This window comes from Sus scrofa, chromosome 15 (genome assembly GCF_054392235.1).
Source record: "Sus scrofa isolate SSC_HxYL_T2T_F1_AM1 chromosome 15, Sscrofa_HxYL_maternal_Yorkshire_Landrace_v2.0, whole genome shotgun sequence".
NCBI classification, from domain to species: domain Eukaryota; kingdom Metazoa; phylum Chordata; class Mammalia; order Artiodactyla; family Suidae; genus Sus; species Sus scrofa.
In genome coordinates, this window is record NC_139397.1 from 11,667,474 (window position 1) to 11,693,788 (window position 26,315).

Here is a 26,315-nt window from a genome sequence, read left to right on the forward strand (position 1 = left end):
ATTCTCTCGAGATCCATTGGGCCACGCTGCATCGAATCCACTGCATTCAATCGGGATCCATTTAACCCCGCTGCATGGAATGCACTGCGTTCAATTGGGATGCATTTTACCATGCTGCATGGAATCCACTGCATTCAATGACACTGCATGGAATCCACTCCATCAATCGGGATGCATTTTACCATTCTGCATGGAATCCACTGCATTCAGTGACGCTGCATGGAATCCACTGCAGTCAATCGGGATCCATTGTGCCACATTGCAGGGAAACCACTGCATTCAATCGACATCCATTGCGCCATGCTGCATGGAATCCACTGCATTCAATTGGGATTCATTGGGCCTCACTGCATGGAATACACTGCGTTCAATCGAGATCCATTGGGCCACGCTGCATGGAATCCACTGCATTCAATCGGGATCCATTTAGCCATGCTTCATGGAATACACTGCGTTCAATCGGGATGCATTTTACCATGCTGCATGGAATCCACTGCATTCAGTGATGCTGCATGGAATGCACTACCTTCAATCGGGATGCTTTTGGCCATGCTGCATAAAATCCACTGCATTTAATCGGGATGCATTGGGCCACGCTCCATGGAATCAACTGCATTCAATCAAGCTGGATGGAATCCACTGCATTTAATCGGGATGCATTTTACCACGCTGCATGGAATATACTGCATTCAATCACGCTGCATGGAATTCACTGCATTCAATTGGGATCCATTGCACCACGATGCATGGAATCCACTGCGTTCAATTTAAATCCATTGCACCACACTGCATGGAATCCACTGCATTCTCTCGAGATCCATTGGGCCACGCTGCATGGAATCCACTGCATTCAATCGGGATCCATTTATCACGCTGCATAGAATACACTGGGTTCAATCGGGATGCATTTTACCATGCTGCATCGAATCCACTGCATTCAGTGACGCTGCATGTAATCCACTGCATTTAATCGGGATGCATTGGGCCTCACTGCATGGAATCTACTGCATTCAATCATGCTGCATGGAATCCACTGCATTCAATCATGCTGCATAAAATCCCCTGCATTTAATAGGGTTCAATTTCTCCATGCTGCATGGAATCCACTGCATTCAATCATGCTTCATTGCAACCAGTGCATTCAATCGGGTACCATAGGGCCACGCTTCATGGAATCCACTGCATTCAATCATGCTTCATTGCAACCACTGCATTCAATCGGGAACCATTGGGCCATGCTGCATGGAATCCACTGCATTCAAACACGCTGCATGGAATCCACTGCATTCAATCGGGATGCTTTGGGCCATGCTGGATAATATCCACTGCATTCAATCGGGATTCATTGGGCCTCGCTGCCTGGAATCCACTGCATTCAATCATGCTGCATGGAATCCACTGCATTCAATCATGCTGCATAAAATCCACTGCATTCAATAGGGTTCCATTTCTTCACGCTGCATGGCATACACTGCATTCAAACAGGCTGCATGGAATCCACTGCATTCAATCGAGATCCATTGGGCCACGCTGCATGGAATCCACTGCATTCAATTGGGATCCATTGTGCCACGATGCATGGAATTCACTGCAATCAATCAGAATCCACTGCACCACACTGCATGGAATCCACTGCATTCAATCGAGATCCATTGGGCCACGCTGCATGGAATCCACTGAATTCAATCGAGATCCATTGGGCCACGCTGCATGGAATCCACTGCATTCAATCGGGATCCATTTAACCCCGCTGCATGGAATCCACTCCATCAATCGGGATGCATTTTATCATGCTGCCTGGAATCCACTGCATTCATTGACACTGCATGGAATCCACTGCATCAATCGGGATGCATTTAACCATGCTGCATGGAATCCACTGCAGTCAATGACACTGCATGTAATCCAAGGCATCAATCGGGATGCATTTTACCATGCTGCATGGAATCCACTGCATTCAATGACACTGCATGGAATCTACTGCATTCACTCGGGATCCATTTAGCCATGCTGCATGTAATCCACTGCGTTTAATCGGGATGCATTTTACCATGCTGCATGGAATCCACTGCATTCAGTGATGCTGCATGGAATGCACTATATTCAATCGGGATGCTTTGGGCCATGCTGCATAAAATCCACTGCATTTAATCGGGATGCATTGGGCCATGCTCCATGGAATCAATTGCATTCAACCAAGCTGGATGGAATCCACTGCATTTAATCGGGATGCATTTTACCACGCTGCATGGAATATACTGCATTCAATCACGCTGCATGGAATTCACTGCATTCAATTGGGATCCATTGCACCACGATGCATGGAATCCACTGCGTTCAATTAAAATCCATTGCACCACACTGCATGGAATCCACTGCAATCTCTCGAGATCCATTGGGCCACGCTGCATGGAATCCACTGCATTCAATCGGGATCCATTTAGCCACGCTGCATGGAATACTCTTCGTTCAATCGGGATGCATTTTACCATGCTGCATCGAATCCACTGCATTCAGTGACGCTGCATGGAATCCACTGCATTCAATCGGGATGCTTTGGGCCTCGCTGCATAAAATCCACTGCATTTAATCGGGATGCATTGGGCCTCACTGCATGGAATCTACTGCATTCAATCATGCTGGCTGGAATCCACTGCATTCAATCATGCTGCATAAAATCCACTGCATTTAATAGGGTTCAATTTCTCCATGCTGCATGGAATCCACTGCATTCAATTGGGATTCATTGGGCCTCACTGCATGGAATACACTGCGTTCAATCGAGATCCATTGGGCCACGCTGCATGGAATCCACTGCATTCAATCGGGATCCATTTAGCCATGCTTCATGGAATACACTGCGTTCAATCGGGATGCATTTTACCATGCTGCATGGAATCCACTGCATTCAGTGATGCTGCATGGAATGCACTACCTTCAATCGGGATGCTTTGGGCCATGCTGCTTAAAATCCACTGCATTTAATCGGGATGCATTGGGCCACGCTCCATGGAATCAACTGCATTCAATCAAGCTGGATGGAATCCACTGCATTTAATCGGGATGCATTTTACCATGCTGCATGGAATGTACTGCATTCAATCACGCTGCATGGAATTCACTGCATTCAATTGGGATCCATTGCACAATGATGCATGGAATCCACTGCGTTCAATCAAAATGCATTGCACCACACTGCATGGAATCCACTGCATTCTCTCGAGATCCATTGGGCCACGCTGCATGGAATCCACTGCATTCAATCGAGATCCATTGGGCCACGCTGCATGGAATCCACTGCATTCAATCGGGATCCATTTAACCCCGCTGCATGGAATCCACTGCATCAATCGGGATGCATTTTATCATGCTGCCTGGAATCCACTGCATTCATTGACACTGCATGGAATCCACTGCATCAATCGGGATGCATTTTACCATGCTGCCTGGAATCCACTGCATTCAATGACACTGCATGGAATCCACTGCATCAATCGTGACGCATTTTACCATACAGCATGTAATCCACTGCATTCAATGACACTGCATGGAATCTACTGCATTCACTCGGGATCCATTTAGCCATGCTGCATGTAATCCACTGCGTTTAATCGGGATGCATTTTACCATGCTGCATGGAATCCACTGCATTCAGTGATGCTGCATGGAATGCAGTACCTTCAATCGGGATGCTTTGGGCCATGCTGCATAAAATCCACTGCATTTAATCGGGATGCATTGGGCCATGCTCCATGGAATCAATTGCATTCAATCAAGCTGGATGGAATCCACTGCATTTAATCGGGATGCATTTTACCACGCTGCATGGAATATACTGCATTCAATCACGCTGCATGGAATTCACTGCATTCAATTGGGATCCATTGCGCCACGATGCATGGAATCCACTGCGTTCAATTAAAATCCATTGCACCACACTGCATGGAATCCACTGCATTCTCTCGAGATCCATTGGGCCACGCTGCATCGAATCCACTGCATTCAATCGGGATCCATTGAACCCCGCTGCATGGAATGCACTGCGTTCAATTGGGATGCATTTTACCATGCTGCATGGAATCCACTGCATTCAATGACACTGCATGGAATCCACTGCATCCATCGGGATGCATTTTACCATGCTGCATGGAATCCACTGCATTCAGTGACGCTGCATGGAATCCACTGCAGTCAATCGGGATCCATTGTGCCACATTGCAGGGAAACCACTGCATTCAATCGACATCCATTGCGCCATGCTGCATGGAATCCACTGCATTCAATTGGGATTCATTGGGCCTCACTGCATGGAATACACTGCGTTCAATCGAGATCCATTGGGCCACGCTGCATGGAATCCACTGCATTCAATCGGGATCCATTTAGCCATGCTTCATGGAATACACTGCGTTCAATCGGGATGCATTTTACCATGCTGCATGGAATCCACTGCATTCAGTGATGCTGCATGGAATGCACTACCTTCAATCGGGATGCTTTGGGCCATGCTGCATAAAATCCACTGCATTTAATCGGGATGCATTGGGCCACGCTCCATGGAATCAACTGCATTCAATCAAGCTGGATGGAATCCACTGCATTTAATCGGGATGCATTTTACCATGCTGCATGGAATGTACTGCATTCAATCACGCTGCATGGAATTCACTGCATTCAATTGGGATCCATTGCACAACGATGCATCGAATCCACTGATTTCAATCAAAATCCATTGCACCACACTGCATGGAATCCACTGCATTCTCTCGAGATCCATTGGGCCACGCTGCATGGAATCCACTGCATTCAATCGGGATCCATTTATCACGCTGCATAGAATACACAGGGTTCAATCGGGATGCATTTAACCATGCTGCATCGAATCCACTGCATTCAGTGACGCTCCATGGAATCCACTGCATTCAATCGGGATGCTTTGGGCCCTGCTGGATAATATCCACTGCATTTAATCGGGATGCATTGGGCCTCACTGCATGGAATCTACTGCATTCAATCATGCTGCATGGAATCCACTGCATTCAATCATGCTGCATAAAATCCACTGCATTCAATAGGGTTCCATTTCTTCACGCTGCATGGAATACACTGCATTCAAACATGCTGCATGGAATCCACTGCATTCAATCGAGATCCACTGGGCCACACTGCATGGAATCCACTGCATTCAATTGGGATCCATTGTGCCACGATGCATGGAATTCACTGCAATCAATCAGAATCCACTGCACCACACTGCGTGGAATCCACTGCATTCAATCGAGATCCATTGGGCCACGCTGCATGGAATCCACTGCATTCAATCGATATCCACTGGGCCACGCTGCATGGAATCCACTGCATTCAATCGGGATCCATTTAACCCCGCTGCATGGAATCCACTGCATCAATCGGGATGCATTTTATCATGCTGCCTGGAATCCACTGCATTCATTGACACTGCATGTAATCCACTGCATCCATCGGGATGAATTTAACCATGCTGCATGGAATCCACTGCATTCAATGACACTGCATGGAATCCACTGCATCAATCGTGACACATTTTACCATGCTGCATGGAATCCACTGCATTCAATGACACTGCATGGAATCCACTGCATTCACTCGGGATCCATTTAGCCATGCTTCATGGAATACACTGCGTTCAATCGGGATGCATTTTACCATGCTGCATGGAATCCACTGCATTCAGTGATGCTGCATGGAATGCACTACCTTCAATCGGGATGCTTTGGGCCATGCTGCATAAAATCCACTGCATTTAATCGGGATGCATTGGGCCACGCTCCATGGAATCAACTGCATTCAATCAAGCTGGATGGAATCCACTGCATTTAATCGGGATGCATTTTACCACGCTGCATGGAATATACTGCATTCAATCACGCTGCATGGAATTCACTGCATTCAATTGGGATCCATTGCGCCACGATGCATGGAATCCACTGCGTTCAATTTAAATCCATTGCACCACACTGCATGGAATCCACTGCATTCTCTCGAGATCCATTGGGCCACGCTGCATCGAATCCACTGCATTCAATCGGGATCCATTTAACCCCGCTGCATGGAATGCACTGCGTTCAATTGGGATGCATTTTACCATGCTGCATGGAATCCACTGCATTCAGTGATGCTGCATGGAATGCACTACCTTCAATCGGGATGCTTTTGGCCATGCTGCATAAAATCCACTCCATCAATCGGGATGCATTTTACCATTCTGCATGGAATCCACTGCATTCAGTGACGCTGCATGGAATCCACTGCAGTCAATCGGGATCCATTGTGCCACATTGCAGGGAAACCACTGCATTCAATCGACATCCATTGCGCCATGCTGCATGGAATCCACTGCATTCAATTGGGATTCATTGGGCCTCACTGCATGGAATACACTGCGTTCAATCGAGATCCATTGGGCCACGCTGCATGGAATCCACTGCATTCAATCGGGATCCATTTAGCCATGCTTCATGGAATACACTGCGTTCAATCGGGATGCATTTTACCATGCTGCATGGAATCCACTGCATTCAGTGATGCTGCATGGAATGCACTACCTTCAATCGGGATGCTTTTGGCCATGCTGCATAAAATCCACTGCATTTAATCGGGATGCATTGGGCCACGCTCCATGGAATCAACTGCATTCAATCAAGCTGGATGGAATCCACTGCATTTAATCGGGATGCATTTTACCACGCTGCATGGAATATACTGCATTCAATCACGCTGCATGGAATTCACTGCATTCAATTGGGATCCATTGCACCACGATGCATGGAATCCACTGCGTTCAATTTAAATCCATTGCACCACACTGCATGGAATCCACTGCATTCTCTCGAGATCCATTGGGCCACGCTGCATGGAATCCACTGCATTCAATCGGGATCCATTTATCACGCTGCATAGAATACACTGGGTTCAATCGGGATGCATTTTACCATGCTGCATCGAATCCACTGCATTCAGTGACGCTGCATGTAATCCACTGCATTTAATCGGGATGCATTGGGCCTCACTGCATGGAATCTACTGCATTCAATCATGCTGCATGGAATCCACTGCATTCAATCATGCTGCATAAAATCCCCTGCATTTAATAGGGTTCAATTTCTCCATGCTGCATGGAATCCACTGCATTCAATCATGCTTCATTGCAACCAGTGCATTCAATCGGGTACCATAGGGCCACGCTTCATGGAATCCACTGCATTCAATCATGCTTCATTGCAACCACTGCATTCAATCGGGAACCATTGGGCCATGCTGCATGGAATCCACTGCATTCAAACACGCTGCATGGAATCCACTGCATTCAATCGGGATGCTTTGGGCCATGCTGGATAATATCCACTGCATTCAATCGGGATTCATTGGGCCTCGCTGCCTGGAATCCACTGCATTCAATCATGCTGCATGGAATCCACTGCATTCAATCATGCTGCATAAAATCCACTGCATTCAATAGGGTTCCATTTCTTCACGCTGCATGGCATACACTGCATTCAAACAGGCTGCATGGAATCCACTGCATTCAATCGAGATCCATTGGGCCACGCTGCATGGAATCCACTGCATTCAATTGGGATCCATTGTGCCACGATGCATGGAATTCACTGCAATCAATCAGAATCCACTGCACCACACTGCATGGAATCCACTGCATTCAATCGAGATCCATTGGGCCACGCTGCATGGAATCCACTGAATTCAATCGAGATCCATTGGGCCACGCTGCATGGAATCCACTGCATTCAATCGGGATCCATTTAACCCCGCTGCATGGAATCCACTCCATCAATCGGGATGCATTTTATCATGCTGCCTGGAATCCACTGCATTCATTGACACTGCATGGAATCCACTGCATCAATCGGGATGCATTTAACCATGCTGCATGGAATCCACTGCAGTCAATGACACTGCATGTAATCCAAGGCATCAATCGGGATGCATTTTACCATGCTGCATGGAATCCACTGCATTCAATGACACTGCATGGAATCTACTGCATTCACTCGGGATCCATTTAGCCATGCTGCATGTAATCCACTGCGTTTAATCGGGATGCATTTTACCATGCTGCATGGAATCCACTGCATTCAGTGATGCTGCATGGAATGCACTATATTCAATCGGGATGCTTTGGGCCATGCTGCATAAAATCCACTGCATTTAATCGGGATGCATTGGGCCATGCTCCATGGAATCAATTGCATTCAACCAAGCTGGATGGAATCCACTGCATTTAATCGGGATGCATTTTACCACGCTGCATGGAATATACTGCATTCAATCACGCTGCATGGAATTCACTGCATTCAATTGGGATCCATTGCACCACGATGCATGGAATCCACTGCGTTCAATTAAAATCCATTGCACCACACTGCATGGAATCCACTGCAATCTCTCGAGATCCATTGGGCCACGCTGCATGGAATCCACTGCATTCAATCGGGATCCATTTAGCCACGCTGCATGGAATACTCTTCGTTCAATCGGGATGCATTTTACCATGCTGCATCGAATCCACTGCATTCAGTGACGCTGCATGGAATCCACTGCATTCAATCGGGATGCTTTGGGCCTCGCTGCATAAAATCCACTGCATTTAATCGGGATGCATTGGGCCTCACTGCATGGAATCTACTGCATTCAATCATGCTGGCTGGAATCCACTGCATTCAATCATGCTGCATAAAATCCACTGCATTTAATAGGGTTCAATTTCTCCATGCTGCATGGAATCCACTGCATTCAATTGGGATTCATTGGGCCTCACTGCATGGAATACACTGCGTTCAATCGAGATCCATTGGGCCACGCTGCATGGAATCCACTGCATTCAATCGGGATCCATTTAGCCATGCTTCATGGAATACACTGCGTTCAATCGGGATGCATTTTACCATGCTGCATGGAATCCACTGCATTCAGTGATGCTGCATGGAATGCACTACCTTCAATCGGGATGCTTTGGGCCATGCTGCTTAAAATCCACTGCATTTAATCGGGATGCATTGGGCCACGCTCCATGGAATCAACTGCATTCAATCAAGCTGGATGGAATCCACTGCATTTAATCGGGATGCATTTTACCATGCTGCATGGAATGTACTGCATTCAATCACGCTGCATGGAATTCACTGCATTCAATTGGGATCCATTGCACAATGATGCATGGAATCCACTGCGTTCAATCAAAATGCATTGCACCACACTGCATGGAATCCACTGCATTCTCTCGAGATCCATTGGGCCACGCTGCATGGAATCCACTGCATTCAATCGAGATCCATTGGGCCACGCTGCATGGAATCCACTGCATTCAATCGGGATCCATTTAACCCCGCTGCATGGAATCCACTGCATCAATCGGGATGCATTTTATCATGCTGCCTGGAATCCACTGCATTCATTGACACTGCATGGAATCCACTGCATCAATCGGGATGCATTTTACCATGCTGCATGGAATCCACTGCATTCAATGACACTGCATGGAATCCACTGCATCAATCGTGACGCATTTTACCATACAGCATGTAATCCACTGCATTCAATGACACTGCATGGAATCTACTGCATTCACTCGGGATCCATTTAGCCATGCTGCATGTAATCCACTGCGTTTAATCGGGATGCATTTTACCATGCTGCATGGAATCCACTGCATTCAGTGATGCTGCATGGAATGCAGTACCTTCAATCGGGATGCTTTGGGCCATGCTGCATAAAATCCACTGCATTTAATCGGGATGCATTGGGCCATGCTCCATGGAATCAATTGCATTCAATCAAGCTGGATGGAATCCACTGCATTTAATCGGGATGCATTTTACCACGCTGCATGGAATATACTGCATTCAATCACGCTGCATGGAATTCACTGCATTCAATTGGGATCCATTGCGCCACGATGCATGGAATCCACTGCGTTCAATTAAAATCCATTGCACCACACTGCATGGAATCCACTGCATTCTCTCGAGATCCATTGGGCCACGCTGCATGGAATCCACTGCATTCAATCGGGATCCATTGAACCCCGCTGCATGGAATGCACTGCGTTCAATTGGGATGCATTTTACCATGCTGCATCGAATCCACTGCATTCAATGACACTGCATGGAATCCACTGCATCCATCGGGATGCATTTTACCATGCTGCATGGAATCCACTGCATTCAGTGACGCTGCATGGAATCCACTGCAGTCAATCGGGATCCATTGTGCCACATTGCAGGGAAACCACTGCATTCAATCGACATCCATTGCGCCATGCTGCATGGAATCCACTGCATTCAATTGGGATTCATTGGGCCTCACTGCATGGAATACACTGCGTTCAATCGAGATCCATTGGGCCACGCTGCATGGAATCCACTGCATTCAATCGGGATCCATTTAGCCATGCTTCATGGAATACACTGCGTTCAATCGGGATGCATTTTACCATGCTGCATGGAATCCACTGCATTCAGTGATGCTGCATGGAATGCACTACCTTCAATCGGGATGCTTTGGGCCATGCTGCATAAAATCCACTGCATTTAATCGGGATGCATTGGGCCACGCTCCATGGAATCAACTGCATTCAATCAAGCTGGATGGAATCCACTGCATTTAATCGGGATGCATTTTACCATGCTGCATGGAATGTACTGCATTCAATCACGCTGCATGGAATTCACTGCATTCAATTGGGATCCATTGCACAACGATGCATCGAATCCACTGATTTCAATCAAAATCCATTGCACCACACTGCATGGAATCCACTGCATTCTCTCGAGATCCATTGGGCCACGCTGCATGGAATCCACTGCATTCAATCGGGATCCATTTATCACGCTGCATAGAATACACAGGGTTCAATCGGGATGCATTTAACCATGCTGCATCGAATCCACTGCATTCAGTGACGCTCCATGGAATCCACTGCATTCAATCGGGATGCTTTGGGCCCTGCTGGATAATATCCACTGCATTTAATCGGGATGCATTGGGCCTCACTGCATGGAATCTACTGCATTCAATCATGCTGCATGGAATCCACTGCATTCAATCATGCTGCATAAAATCCACTGCATTCAATAGGGTTCCATTTCTTCACGCTGCATGGAATACACTGCATTCAAACATGCTGCATGGAATCCACTGCATTCAATCGAGATCCACTGGGCCACACTGCATGGAATCCACTGCATTCAATTGGGATCCATTGTGCCACGATGCATGGAATTCACTGCAATCAATCAGAATCCACTGCACCACACTGCGTGGAATCCACTGCATTCAATCGAGATCCATTGGGCCACGCTGCATGGAATCCACTGCATTCAATCGATATCCACTGGGCCACGCTGCATGGAATCCACTGCATTCAATCGGGATCCATTTAACCCCGCTGCATGGAATCCACTGCATCAATCGGGATGCATTTTATCATGCTGCCTGGAATCCACTGCATTCATTGACACTGCATGTAATCCACTGCATCCATCGGGATGAATTTAACCATGCTGCATGGAATCCACTGCATTCAATGACACTGCATGGAATCCACTGCATCAATCGTGACACATTTTACCATGCTGCATGGAATCCACTGCATTCAATGACACTGCATGGAATCCACTGCATTCACTCGGGATCCATTTAGCCATGCTTCATGGAATACACTGCGTTCAATCGGGATGCATTTTACCATGCTGCATGGAATCCACTGCATTCAGTGATGCTGCATGGAATGCACTACCTTCAATCGGGATGCTTTGGGCCATGCTGCATAAAATCCACTGCATTTAATCGGGATGCATTGGGCCACGCTCCATGGAATCAACTGCATTCAATCAAGCTGGATGGAATCCACTGCATTTAATCGGGATGCATTTTACCACGCTGCATGGAATATACTGCATTCAATCACGCTGCATGGAATTCACTGCATTCAATTGGGATCCATTGCGCCACGATGCATGGAATCCACTGCGTTCAATTTAAATCCATTGCACCACACTGCATGGAATCCACTGCATTCTCTCGAGATCCATTGGGCCACGCTGCATCGAATCCACTGCATTCAATCGGGATCCATTTAACCCCGCTGCATGGAATGCACTGCGTTCAATTGGGATGCATTTTACCATGCTGCATGGAATCCACTGCATTCAGTGATGCTGCATGGAATGCACTACCTTCAATCGGGATGCTTTTGGCCATGCTGCATAAAATCCACTGCATTTAATCGGGATGCATTGGGCCACGCTCCATGGAATCAACTGCATTCAATCAAGCTGGATGGAATCCACTGCATTTAATCGGGATGCATTGGGCCACGCTCCATGGAATCAACTGCATTCAATCACGCTGCATGGAATTCACTGCATTCAATTGGGATCCATTGCGCCACGATGCATGGAATCCACTGCGTTCAATTTAAATCCATTGCACCACACTGCATGGAATCCACTGCATTCTCTCGAGATCCATTGGGCCACGCTGCATCGAATCCACTGCATTCAATCGGGATCCATTTAACCCCGCTGCATGGAATGCACTGCGTTCAATTGGGATGCATTTTACCATGCTGCATGGAATCCACTGCATTCAATGACACTGCATGGAATCCACTCCATCAATCGGGATGCATTTTACCATTCTGCATGGAATCCACTGCATTCAGTGACGCTGCATGGAATCCACTGCAGTCAATCGGGATCCATTGTGCCACATTGCAGGGAAACCACTGCATTCAATCGACATCCATTGCGCCATGCTGCATGGAATCCACTGCATTCAATTGGGATTCATTGGGCATCACTGCATGGAATACACTGCGTTCCATCGAGATCCATTGGGCCATGCTGCATGGAATCCACTGCATTCAATCGGGATCCATTTAGCCATGCTTCATGGAATCCACTGCATTCAATGACACTGCATGGAATCTACTGCATTCACTCGGGATCCATTTAGCCATGCTGCATGTAATCCACTGCGTTTAATCGGGATGCATTTTACCATGCTGCATGGAATCCACTGCATTCAGTGATGCTGCATGGAATGCACTATATTCAATCGGGATGCTTTGGGCCATGCTGCATAAAATCCACTGCATTTAATCGGGATGCATTGGGCCATGCTCCATGGAATCAATTGCATTCAACCAAGCTGGATGGAATCCACTGCATTTAATCGGGATGCATTTTACCACGCTGCATGGAATATACTGCATTCAATCACGCTGCATGGAATTCACTGCATTCAATTGGGATCCATTGCACCACGATACATGGAAGCCACTGCGTTCAATTAAAATCCATTGCACCACACTGCATGGAATCCACTGCAATCTCTCGAGATCCATTGGGCCACGCTGCATGGAATCCACTGCATTCAATCGGGATCCATTTAGCCACGCTGCATGGAATACTCTTCGTTCAATCGGGATGCATTTTACCATGCTGCATCGAATCCACTGCATTCAGTGACGCTGCATGGAATCCACTGCATTCAATCGGGATGCTTTGGGCCTCGCTGCATAAAATCCACTGCATTTAATCGGGATGCATTGGGCCTCACTGCATGGAATCTACTGCATTCAATCATGCTGGCTGGAATCCACTGCATTCAATCATGCTGCATAAAATCCACTGCATTTAATAGGGTTCAATTTCTCCATGCTGCATGGAATCCACTGCATTCAATTGGGATTCATTGGGCCTCACTGCATGGAATACACTGCGTTCAATCGAGATCCATTGGGCCACGCTGCATGGAATCCACTGCATTCAATTGGGATCCATTGTGCCACGATGCATGGAATTCACTGCAATCAATCAGAATCCACTGCACCACACTGCATGGAATCCACTGCATTCAATCGAGATCCATTGGGCCACGCTGCATGGAATCCACTGAATTCAATCGAGATCCATTGGGCCACGCTGCATGGAATCCACTGCATTCAATCGGGATCCATTTAACCCCGCTGCATGGAATCCACTCCATCAATCGGGATGCATTTTATCATGCTGCCTGGAATCCACTGCATTCATTGACACTGCATGGAATCCACTGCATCAATCGGGATGCATTTAACCATGCTGCATGGAATCCACTGCAGTCAATGACACTGCATGTAATCCAAGGCATCAATCGGGATGCATTTTACCATGCTGCATGGAATCCACTGCATTCAATGACACTGCATGGAATCTACTGCATTCACTCGGGATCCATTTAGCCATGCTGCATGTAATCCACTGCGTTTAATCGGGATGCATTTTACCATGCTGCATGGAATCCACTGCATTCAGTGATGCTGCATGGAATGCACTATATTCAATCGGGATGCTTTGGGCCATGCTGCATAAAATCCACTGCATTTAATCGGGATGCATTGGGCCATGCTCCATGGAATCAATTGCATTCAACCAAGCTGGATGGAATCCACTGCATTTAATCGGGATGCATTTTACCACGCTGCATGGAATATACTGCATTCAATCACGCTGCATGGAATTCACTGCATTCAATTGGGATCCATTGCACCACGATGCATGGAATCCACTGCGTTCAATTAAAATCCATTGCACCACACTGCATGGAATCCACTGCAATCTCTCGAGATCCATTGGGCCACGCTGCATGGAATCCACTGCATTCAATCGGGATCCATTTAGCCACGCTGCATGGAATACTCTTCGTTCAATCGGGATGCATTTTACCATGCTGCATCGAATCCACTGCATTCAGTGACGCTGCATGGAATCCACTGCATTCAATCGGGATGCTTTGGGCCTCGCTGCATAAAATCCACTGCATTTAATCGGGATGCATTGGGCCTCACTGCATGGAATCTACTGCATTCAATCATGCTGGCTGGAATCCACTGCATTCAATCATGCTGCATAAAATCCACTGCATTTAATAGGGTTCAATTTCTCCATGCTGCATGGAATCCACTGCATTCAATTGGGATTCATTGGGCCTCACTGCATGGAATACACTGCGTTCAATCGAGATCCATTGGGCCACGCTGCATGGAATCCACTGCATTCAATCGGGATCCATTTAGCCATGCTTCATGGAATACACTGCGTTCAATCGGGATGCATTTTACCATGCTGCATGGAATCCACTGCATTCAGTGATGCTGCATGGAATGCACTACCTTCAATCGGGATGCTTTGGGCCATGCTGCTTAAAATCCACTGCATTTAATCGGGATGCATTGGGCCACGCTCCATGGAATCAACTGCATTCAATCAAGCTGGATGGAATCCACTGCATTTAATCGGGATGCATTTTACCATGCTGCATGGAATGTACTGCATTCAATCACGCTGCATGGAATTCACTGCATTCAATTGGGATCCATTGCACAATGATGCATGGAATCCACTGCGTTCAATCAAAATGCATTGCACCACACTGCATGGAATCCACTGCATTCTCTCGAGATCCATTGGGCCACGCTGCATGGAATCCACTGCATTCAATCGAGATCCATTGGGCCACGCTGCATGGAATCCACTGCATTCAATCGGGATCCATTTAACCCCGCTGCATGGAATCCACTGCATCAATCGGGATGCATTTTATCATGCTGCCTGGAATCCACTGCATTCATTGACACTGCATGGAATCCACTGCATCAATCGGGATGCATTTTACCATGCTGCATGGAATCCACTGCATTCAATGACACTGCATGGAATCCACTGCATCAATCGTGACGCATTTTACCATACAGCATGTAATCCACTGCATTCAATGACACTGCATGGAATCTACTGCATTCACTCGGGATCCATTTAGCCATGCTGCATGTAATCCACTGCGTTTAATCGGGATGCATTTTACCATGCTGCATGGAATCCACTGCATTCAGTGATGCTGCATGGAATGCAGTACCTTCAATCGGGATGCTTTGGGCCATGCTGCATAAAATCCACTGCATTTAATCGGGATGCATTGGGCCATGCTCCATGGAATCAATTGCATTCAATCAAGCTGGATGGAATCCACTGCATTTAATCGGGATGCATTTTACCACGCTGCATGGAATATACTGCATTCAATCACGCTGCATGGAATTCACTGCATTCAATTGGGATCCATTGCGCCACGATGCATGGAATCCACTGCGTTCAATTAAAATCCATTGCACCACACTGCATGGAATCCACTGCATTCTCTCGAGATCCATTGGGCCACGCTGCATGGAATCCACTGCATTCAATCGGGATCCATTGAACCCCGCTGCATGGAATGCACTGCGTTCAATTGGGATGCATTTTACCATGCTGCATCGAATCCACTGCATTCAATGACACTGCATGGAATCCACTGCATCCATCGGGATGCATTTTACCATGCTGCATGGAATCCACTGCATTCAGTGACGCTGCATGGAATCCACTGCAGTCAATCGGGATCCATTGTGCCACATTGCAGGGAAACCACTGCATTCAATCGACATCCATTGCGCCATGCTGCATGGAATCCACTGCATTCAATTGGGATTCATTGGGCCTCACTGCATGGAATACACTGCGTTCAATCGAGATCCATTGGGCCACGCTGCATGGAATCCACTGCATTCAATCGGGATCCATTTAGCCATGCTTCATGGAATACACTGCGTTCAATCGGGATGCATTTTACCATGCTGCATGGAATCCACTGCATTCAGTGATGCTGCATGGAATGCACTACCTTCAATCGGGATGCTTTGGGCCATGCTGCATAAAATCCACTGCATTTAATCGGGATGCATTGGGCCACGCTCCATGGAATCAACTGCATTCAATCAAGCTGGATGGAATCCACTGCATTTAATCGGGATGCATTTTACCATGCTGCATGGAATGTACTGCATTCAATCACGCTGCATGGAATTCACTGCATTCAATTGGGATCCATTGCACAACGATGCATCGAATCCACTGATTTCAATCAAAATCCATTGCACCACACTGCATGGAATCCACTGCATTCTCTCGAGATCCATTGGGCCACGCTGCATGGAATCCACTGCATTCAATCGGGATCCATTTATCACGCTGCATAGAATACACAGGGTTCAATCGGGATGCATTTAACCATGCTGCATCGAATCCACTGCATTCAGTGACGCTCCATGGAATCCACTGCATTCAATCGGGATGCTTTGGGCCCTGCTGGATAATATCCACTGCATTTAATCGGGATGCATTGGGCCTCACTGCATGGAATCTACTGCATTCAATCATGCTGCATGGAATCCACTGCATTCAATCATGCTGCATAAAATCCACTGCATTCAATAGGGTTCCATTTCTTCACGCTGCATGGAATACACTGCATTCAAACATGCTGCATGGAATCCACTGCATTCAATCGAGATCCACTGGGCCACACTGCATGGAATCCACTGCATTCAATTGGGATCCATTGTGCCACGATGCATGGAATTCACTGCAATCAATCAGAATCCACTGCACCACACTGCGTGGAATCCACTGCATTCAATCGAGATCCATTGGGCCACGCTGCATGGAATCCACTGCATTCAATCGATATCCACTGGGCCACGCTGCATGGAATCCACTGCATTCAATCGGGATCCATTTAACCCCGCTGCATGGAATCCACTGCATCAATCGGGATGCATTTTATCATGCTGCCTGGAATCCACTGCATTCATTGACACTGCATGTAATCCACTGCATCCATCGGGATGAATTTAACCATGCTGCATGGAATCCACTGCATTCAATGACACTGCATGGAATCCACTGCATCAATCGTGACACATTTTACCATGCTGCATGGAATCCACTGCATTCAATGACACTGCATGGAATCCACTGCATTCACTCGGGATCCATTTAGCCATGCTTCATGGAATACACTGCGTTCAATCGGGATGCATTTTACCATGCTGCATGGAATCCACTGCATTCAGTGATGCTGCATGGAATGCACTACCTTCAATCGGGATGCTTTGGGCCATGCTGCATAAAATCCACTGCATTTAATCGGGATGCATTGGGCCACGCTCCATGGAATCAACTGCATTCAATCAAGCTGGATGGAATCCACTGCATTTAATCGGGATGCATTTTACCACGCTGCATGGAATATACTGCATTCAATCACGCTGCATGGAATTCACTGCATTCAATTGGGATCCATTGCGCCACGATGCATGGAATCCACTGCGTTCAATTTAAATCCATTGCACCACACTGCATGGAATCCACTGCATTCTCTCGAGATCCATTGGGCCACGCTGCATCGAATCCACTGCATTCAATCGGGATCCATTTAACCCCGCTGCATGGAATGCACTGCGTTCAATTGGGATGCATTTTACCATGCTGCATGGAATCCACTGCATTCAGTGATGCTGCATGGAATGCACTACCTTCAATCGGGATGCTTTTGGCCATGCTGCATAAAATCCACTGCATTTAATCGGGATGCATTGGGCCACGCTCCATGGAATCAACTGCATTCAATCAAGCTGGATGGAATCCACTGCATTTAATCGGGATGCATTGGGCCACGCTCCATGGAATCAACTGCATTCAATCACGCTGCATGGAATTCACTGCATTCAATTGGGATCCATTGCGCCACGATGCATGGAATCCACTGCGTTCAATTTAAATCCATTGCACCACACTGCATGGAATCCACTGCATTCTCTCGAGATCCATTGGGCCACGCTGCATCGAATCCACTGCATTCAATCGGGATCCATTTAACCCCGCTGCATGGAATGCACTGCGTTCAATTGGGATGCATTTTACCATGCTGCATGGAATCCACTGCATTCAATGACACTGCATGGAATCCACTCCATCAATCGGGATGCATTTTACCATTCTGCATGGAATCCACTGCATTCAGTGACGCTGCATGGAATCCACTGCAGTCAATCGGGATCCATTGTGCCACATTGCAGGGAAACCACTGCATTCAATCGACATCCATTGCGCCATGCTGCATGGAATCCACTGCATTCAATTGGGATTCATTGGGCATCACTGCATGGAATACACTGCGTTCCATCGAGATCCATTGGGCCATGCTGCATGGAATCCACTGCATTCAATCGGGATCCATTTAGCCATGCTTCATGGAATCCACTGCATTCAATGACACTGCATGGAATCTACTGCATTCACTCGGGATCCATTTAGCCATGCTGCATGTAATCCACTGCGTTTAATCGGGATGCATTTTACCATGCTGCATGGAATCCACTGCATTCAGTGATGCTGCATGGAATGCACTATATTCAATCGGGATGCTTTGGGCCATGCTGCATAAAATCCACTGCATTTAATCGGGATGCATTGGGCCATGCTCCATGGAATCAATTGCATTCAACCAAGCTGGATGGAATCCACTGCATTTAATCGGGATGCATTTTACCACGCTGCATGGAATATACTGCATTCAATCACGCTGCATGGAATTCACTGCATTCAATTGGGATCCATTGCACCACGATACATGGAAGCCACTGCGTTCAATTAAAATCCATTGCACCACACTGCATGGAATCCACTGCAATCTCTCGAGATCCATTGGGCCACGCTGCATGGAATCCACTGCATTCAATCGGGATCCATTTAGCCACGCTGCATGGAATACTCTTCGTTCAATCGGGATGCATTTTACCATGCTGCATCGAATCCACTGCATTCAGTGACGCTGCATGGAATCCACTGCATTCAATCGGGATGCTTTGGGCCTCGCTGCATAAAATCCACTGCATTTAATCGGGATGCATTGGGCCTCACTGCATGGAATCTACTGCATTCAATCATGCTGGCTGGAATCCACTGCATTCAATCATGCTGCATAAAATCCACTGCATTTAATAGGGTTCAATTTCTCCATGCTGCATGGAATCCACTGCATTCAATTGGGATTCATTGGGCCTCACTGCATGGAATACACTGCGTTCAATCGAGATCCATTGGGCCACGCTGCATGGAATCCACTGCATTCAATCGGGATCCATTTAGCCATGCTTCATGGAATACACTGCGTTCAATCGGGATGCATTTTACCATGCTGCATGGAATCCACTGCATTCAGTGATGCTGCATGGAATGCACTACCTTCAATCGGGATGCTTTGGGCCATGCTGCATAAAATCCACTGCATTTAATCGGGATGCATTGGGCCACGCTCCATGGAATCAACTGCATTCAATCAAGCTGGATGGAATCCACTGCATTTAATCGGGATGCATTTTACCATGCTGCATGGAATGTACTGCATTCAATCACGCTGCATGGAATTCACTGCATTCAATTGGGATCCATTGCACCACGATGCATGGAATCCACTGCGTTCAATCAAAATCCATTGCACCACACTGCATGGAATCCACTGCAATCTCTCGAGATCCATTGGGCCACGCTGCATGGAATCCACTGCATTCAATCGGGATCCATTTAGCCACGCTGCATGGAATACTGTTCGTTCAATCGGGATGCATTTAACCATGCTGCATCGAATCCACTGCATTCAGTGACGCTGCATGGAATCCACTGCATTCAATCGGGATGCTTTGGGCCTCTCTGCATAAAATCCACTGCATTTAATCGGGATGCATTGGGCCTCACTGCATGGAATCTACTGCATTCAATCATGCTGCATGGAATCCACTGCATTCAATCATGCTGCATAAAATCCCCTGCATTGAATAGGGTTCAATGTCTCCATGCTGCATGGAATCCACTGCATTCAATCATGCTTCATTGCAACCACTGCATTCAATCGGGAACCATTGGGCCATGCTGCATGGAATCCACTGCATTCAAACACGCTGCATGGAATCCACTGCATTTAATCGGGATGCTTTGGGCCATGCTGGATAATATCCAGTGCATTCAATCGGGATTCATTGGGCCTCGCTGCCTGGAATCCACTGCATTCAATCATGCTGCATGGAATCCACTGCATTAAATGACACTGCATGGAATCCACTGCATTCAATAGGGTTCCATTTCTTCACGCTGCATGGCAAACACTGCATTCAAACACGCTGCATGGAATCCACTGCATTCAATCGAGATCCATTGGGCCACGATGCATGGAATTCACTGCAATCAATCAGAATCCACTCCACCACACTGCACGGAGTCCACTGCATTCAATCGAGATCCATTGGGCCACGCTGCATGGAATCCACTGCATTCAATCGGGTTCCATTTAACCCCGCTGCATGGAATCCACTGCATCAATCGGGATGCATTTTATCATGCTGCCTGGAATCCACTGCATTCAATGACACTGCATGGAATGCACTGCATCAATCGTGACGCATTTTACCATGCTGCATGGAATCCACTGCATTCAATGACACTGCATGTAATCCACTGCATTCACTCGGGATCCATTTAGCCATGCTGCATGTAATGCACTGCGTTTAATCGGGATGCATTTTACCATGCTGCATGGAATCCACTGCATTCAGTGATGCTGCATGGAATGCACTACCTTCAATCGGGATGCTTTGGGCCATGCTGCATAAAATCCACTGCAGTTAATCGGGATGCATTGGGCCACGCTCCATGGAATCAACTGCATTCAATCAAGCTGGATGGAATCCACTGCATTTAATCGGGATGCATTTTACCACTGCATGGAATATACTGCATTCAATCACGCTGCATGGAATTCACTGCATTCAATTGGGATTCATTGCACCACGATGCATGGAATCCACTGCGTTCAATTAAAATCCATTGCACCACACTGCATGGAATCCACTGCATTCTCTCGAGATCCATTGGGCCACGCTGCATCGAATCCACTGCATTCAATCGGGATCCATTTAGCCACGCTGCATGGAATACACTGCGTTCAATCGGGATGCATTTTACCATGCTGCATCGAATCCACTGCATTCAGTGACGCTGCATGGAATCCACTGCATTCAATCGGGATGCTTTGGGCCTCGCTGCATAAAATCCACTGCATTTAATCGGGATGCATTGGGCCTCACTGCATGGAATCTACTGCATTCAATCATGCTGCATGGAATCCACTGCATTCAATCATGCTGCATAAAGTCCCCTGCATTTAATAGGGTTCAATGTCTCCATGCTGCATGGAATCCACTGCATTCAATCATGCTTCATTGCAACCAGTGCATTCAATCGGGTACCATAGGGCCACGCTTCATGGAATCCACTGCATTCAATCATGCTTCATTGCAACCACTGCATTCAATCGGGAACCATTGGGCCATGCTGCATGGAATCCACTGCATTCAAACACGCTGCATGGAATCCACTGCATTCAATCGGGATGCTTTGGGCCATGCTGGATAATATCCACTGCATTCAATCGGGATTCATTGGGCCTCGCTGCCTGGAATCCACTGCATTCAATCATGCTGCATCAAATCCACTGCATTCAATCATGCTGCATAAAATCCACTGCATTCAATAGGGTTCCATTTCTTCACGCTGCACGGCATACACTGCATTCAAACACGCTGCATGGAACCCACTGCATTCAATCGAGATCCATTGGGCCACGCTGCATGGAATCCACTGCATTCAATCGGCATCCATTTAACCCCGCTGCATGGAATGCACTGCGTTCAATTGGGATTCATTTTACCATGCTGCATGGAATCCACTGCATTCAATGACACTGCATGGAATCCACTGCATCAATCGGGATGCATTTTACCATTATGCATGGAATCCACTGCATTCAGTGACGCTGCATGGAATCCACTGCAGTCAATCGGGATCCATTGTGCCACATTGCAGGGAAACCACTGCATTCAATCGACATCCATGGCGCCATGCTGCATGGAATCCACTGCATTCAATTGGGATTCATTGGGCCTCACTGCATGGAATACACTGCGTACAATCGAGATCCATTGGACCACACTGCAAGGAATCCACTGCATTCAATCGGGATCCATTTAGCCACGCTGCATGGAATACTCTTCATTCAATCGGGATGCATTTTAGCATGCTGCATGGAATCCACTGCATTCAGTGACGCTGCATGGAATCCACTGCATTCAATCGGGATGCTTTGGGCCTTGCTGCATAAACTCCACTGCATTTAATCGGGATGCATTGGGCCTCACTGCATGGAATCCACTGCATTCAATCATGCTTCATTACAACCAGTGCATTCAATCGGGTACCATAGGGCCACGCTTCATGGAATCCACTGCATTCAATCATGCTTCATTGCAACCACTGCATTCAATCGGGAACCATTGGGCCATGCTGCATGGAATCCACTGCATTCAAACACGCTGCATGGAATCCACTGCCTTCAATCGGGATCCATTTAGCCATGCTTCATGGAATACACTGCGTTCAATCGGGATGCATTTTACCATGCTGCATGGAATCCACTGCATTCAATGACACTGCATGGAATCTACTGCATTCACTCGGGATCCATTTAGCCATGCTGCATGTAATCCACTGCGTTTAATCGGGATGCATTTTACCATGCTGCATGGAATCCACTGCATTCAGTGATGCTGCATGGAATGCAGTACCTTCAATCGGGATGCTTTGGGCCATGCTGCATAAAATCCACTGCATTTAATCGGGATGCATTGGGCCATGCTCCATGGAATCAATTGCATTCAATCAAGCTGGATGGAATCCACTGCATTTAATCGGGATGCATTTTACCACGCTGCATGGAATATACTGCATTCAATCACGCTGCATGGAATTCACTGCATTCAATTGGGATCCATTGCGCCACGATGCATGGAATCCACTGCGTTCAATTAAAATCCATTGCACCACACTGCATGGAATCCACTGCATTCTCTCGGGATCCATTGGGCCACGCTGCATCGAATCCACTGCATTCAATCGGGATCCATTGATCCCCGCTGCATGGAATGCACTGCGTTCAATTGGGATGCATTTTACCATGCTGCATGGAATCCACTGCATTCAATGACACTGCATGGAATCCACTGCATCCATCGGGATGCATTTTACCATGCTGCATGGAATCCACTGCATTCAGTGACGCTGCATGGAATCCACTGCAGTCAATCGGGATCCATTGTGCCACATTGCAGGGAAACCACTGCATTCAATCGACATCCATTGCGCCATGCTGCATGGAATCCACTGCATTCAATTGGGATTCATTGGGCCTCACTGCATGGAATACACTGCGTTCAATCGAGATCCATTGGGCCACGCTGCATGGAATCCACTGCATTCAATCGGGATCCATTTAGCCATGCTTCATGGAATACACTGCGTTCAATCGGGATGCATTTTACCATGCTGCATGGAATCCACGGCATTCAGTGATGCTGCATGGAATGCACTACCTTCAATCGGGATGCTTTGGGCCATGCTGCATAAAATCCACTGCATTTAATCGGGATGCATTGGGCCACGCTCCATGGAATCAACTGCATTCAATCAAGCTGGATGGAATCCACTGCATTTAATCGGGATGCATTTTACCATGCTGCATGGAATGTACTGCATTCAATCACGCTGCATGGAATTCACTGCATTCAATTGGGATCCATTGCACAACGATGCATCGAATCCACTGATTTCAATCAAAATCCATTGCACCACACTGCATGGAATCCACTGCAATCTCTCGAGATCCATTTGGCCACGCTGCATGGAATCCACTGCATTCAATCGGGATCCATTTATCACGCTGCATAGAATACACAGGGTTCAATCGGGATGCATTTAACCATGCTGCATCGAATCCACTGCATTCAGTGACGCTGCATGGAATCCACTGCATTCAATCGGGATGCTTTGGGCCCTGCTGGATAATATCCACTGCATTCAATCGGGATTCATTGGGCCTCGCTTCCTGGAATCCACTGCATTCAATCATGCTGCATGGAATCCACTGCATTCAATCATGCTGCATAAAATCCACTGCATTCAATAGGGTTCCATTTCTTCACGCTGCATGGAATACACTGCATTCAAACACGCTGCATGGAATCCACTGCATTCAATCGAGATCCACTGGGCCACACTGCATGGAATCCACTGCATTCAATTGGGATCCATTGTGCCACGATGCATGGAATTCACTGCAATCAATCAGAATCCACTGCACCACACTGCGTGGAATCCACTGCATTCAATCGAGATCCATTGGGCCACGCTGCATGGAATCCACTGCATTCAATCGATATCCACTGGGCCACGCTGCATGGAATCCACTGCATTCAATCGGGATCCATTTAACCCCGCTGCATGGAATCCACTGCATCAATCGGGATGCATTTTATCATGCTGCCTGGAATCCACTGCATTCATTGACACTGCATGTAATCCACTGCATCCATCGGGATGCATTTAACCATGCTGCATGGAATCCACTGCATTCAATGACACTGCATGGAATCCACTGCATCAATCGTGACACATTTTACCATGCTGCATGGAATCCACTGCATTCAATGACACTGCATGGAATCCACTGCATTCACTCGGGATCCATTTAGCCATGCTTCATGGAATACACTGCGTTCAATCGGGATGCATTTTACCATGCTGCATGGAATCCACTGCATTCAGTGATGCTGCATGGAATGCACTACCTTCAATCGGGATGCTTTGGGCCATGCTGCATAAAATCCACTGCATTTAATCGGGATGCATTGGGCCACGCTCCATGGAATCAACTGCATTCAATCAAGCTGGATGGAATCCACTGCATTTAATCGGGATGCATTTTACCACGCTGCATGGAATATACTGCATTCAATCACGCTGCATGGAATTCACTGCATTCAATTGGGATCCATTGCACAACGATGCATGAAATCCACTGCGTTCAATTTAAATCCATTGCACCACACTGCATGGAATCCACTGCATTCTCTCGAGATCCATTGGGCCACGCTGCATCGAATCCACTGCATTCAATCGGGATCCATTTAACCCCGCTGCATGGAATGCACTGCGTTCAATTGGGATGCATTTTACCATGCTGCATGGAATCCACTGCATTCAGTGATGCTGCATGGAATGCACTACCTTCAATCGGGATGCTTTTGGCCATGCTGCATAAAATCCACTGCATTTAATCGGGATGCATTGGGCCACGCTCCATGGAATCAACTGCATTCAATCAAGCTGGATGGAATCCACTGCATTTAATCGGGATGCATTTTACCACGCTGCATGGAATATACTGCATTCAATCACGCTGCATGGAATTCACTGCATTCAATTGGGATCCATTGCGCCACGATGCAT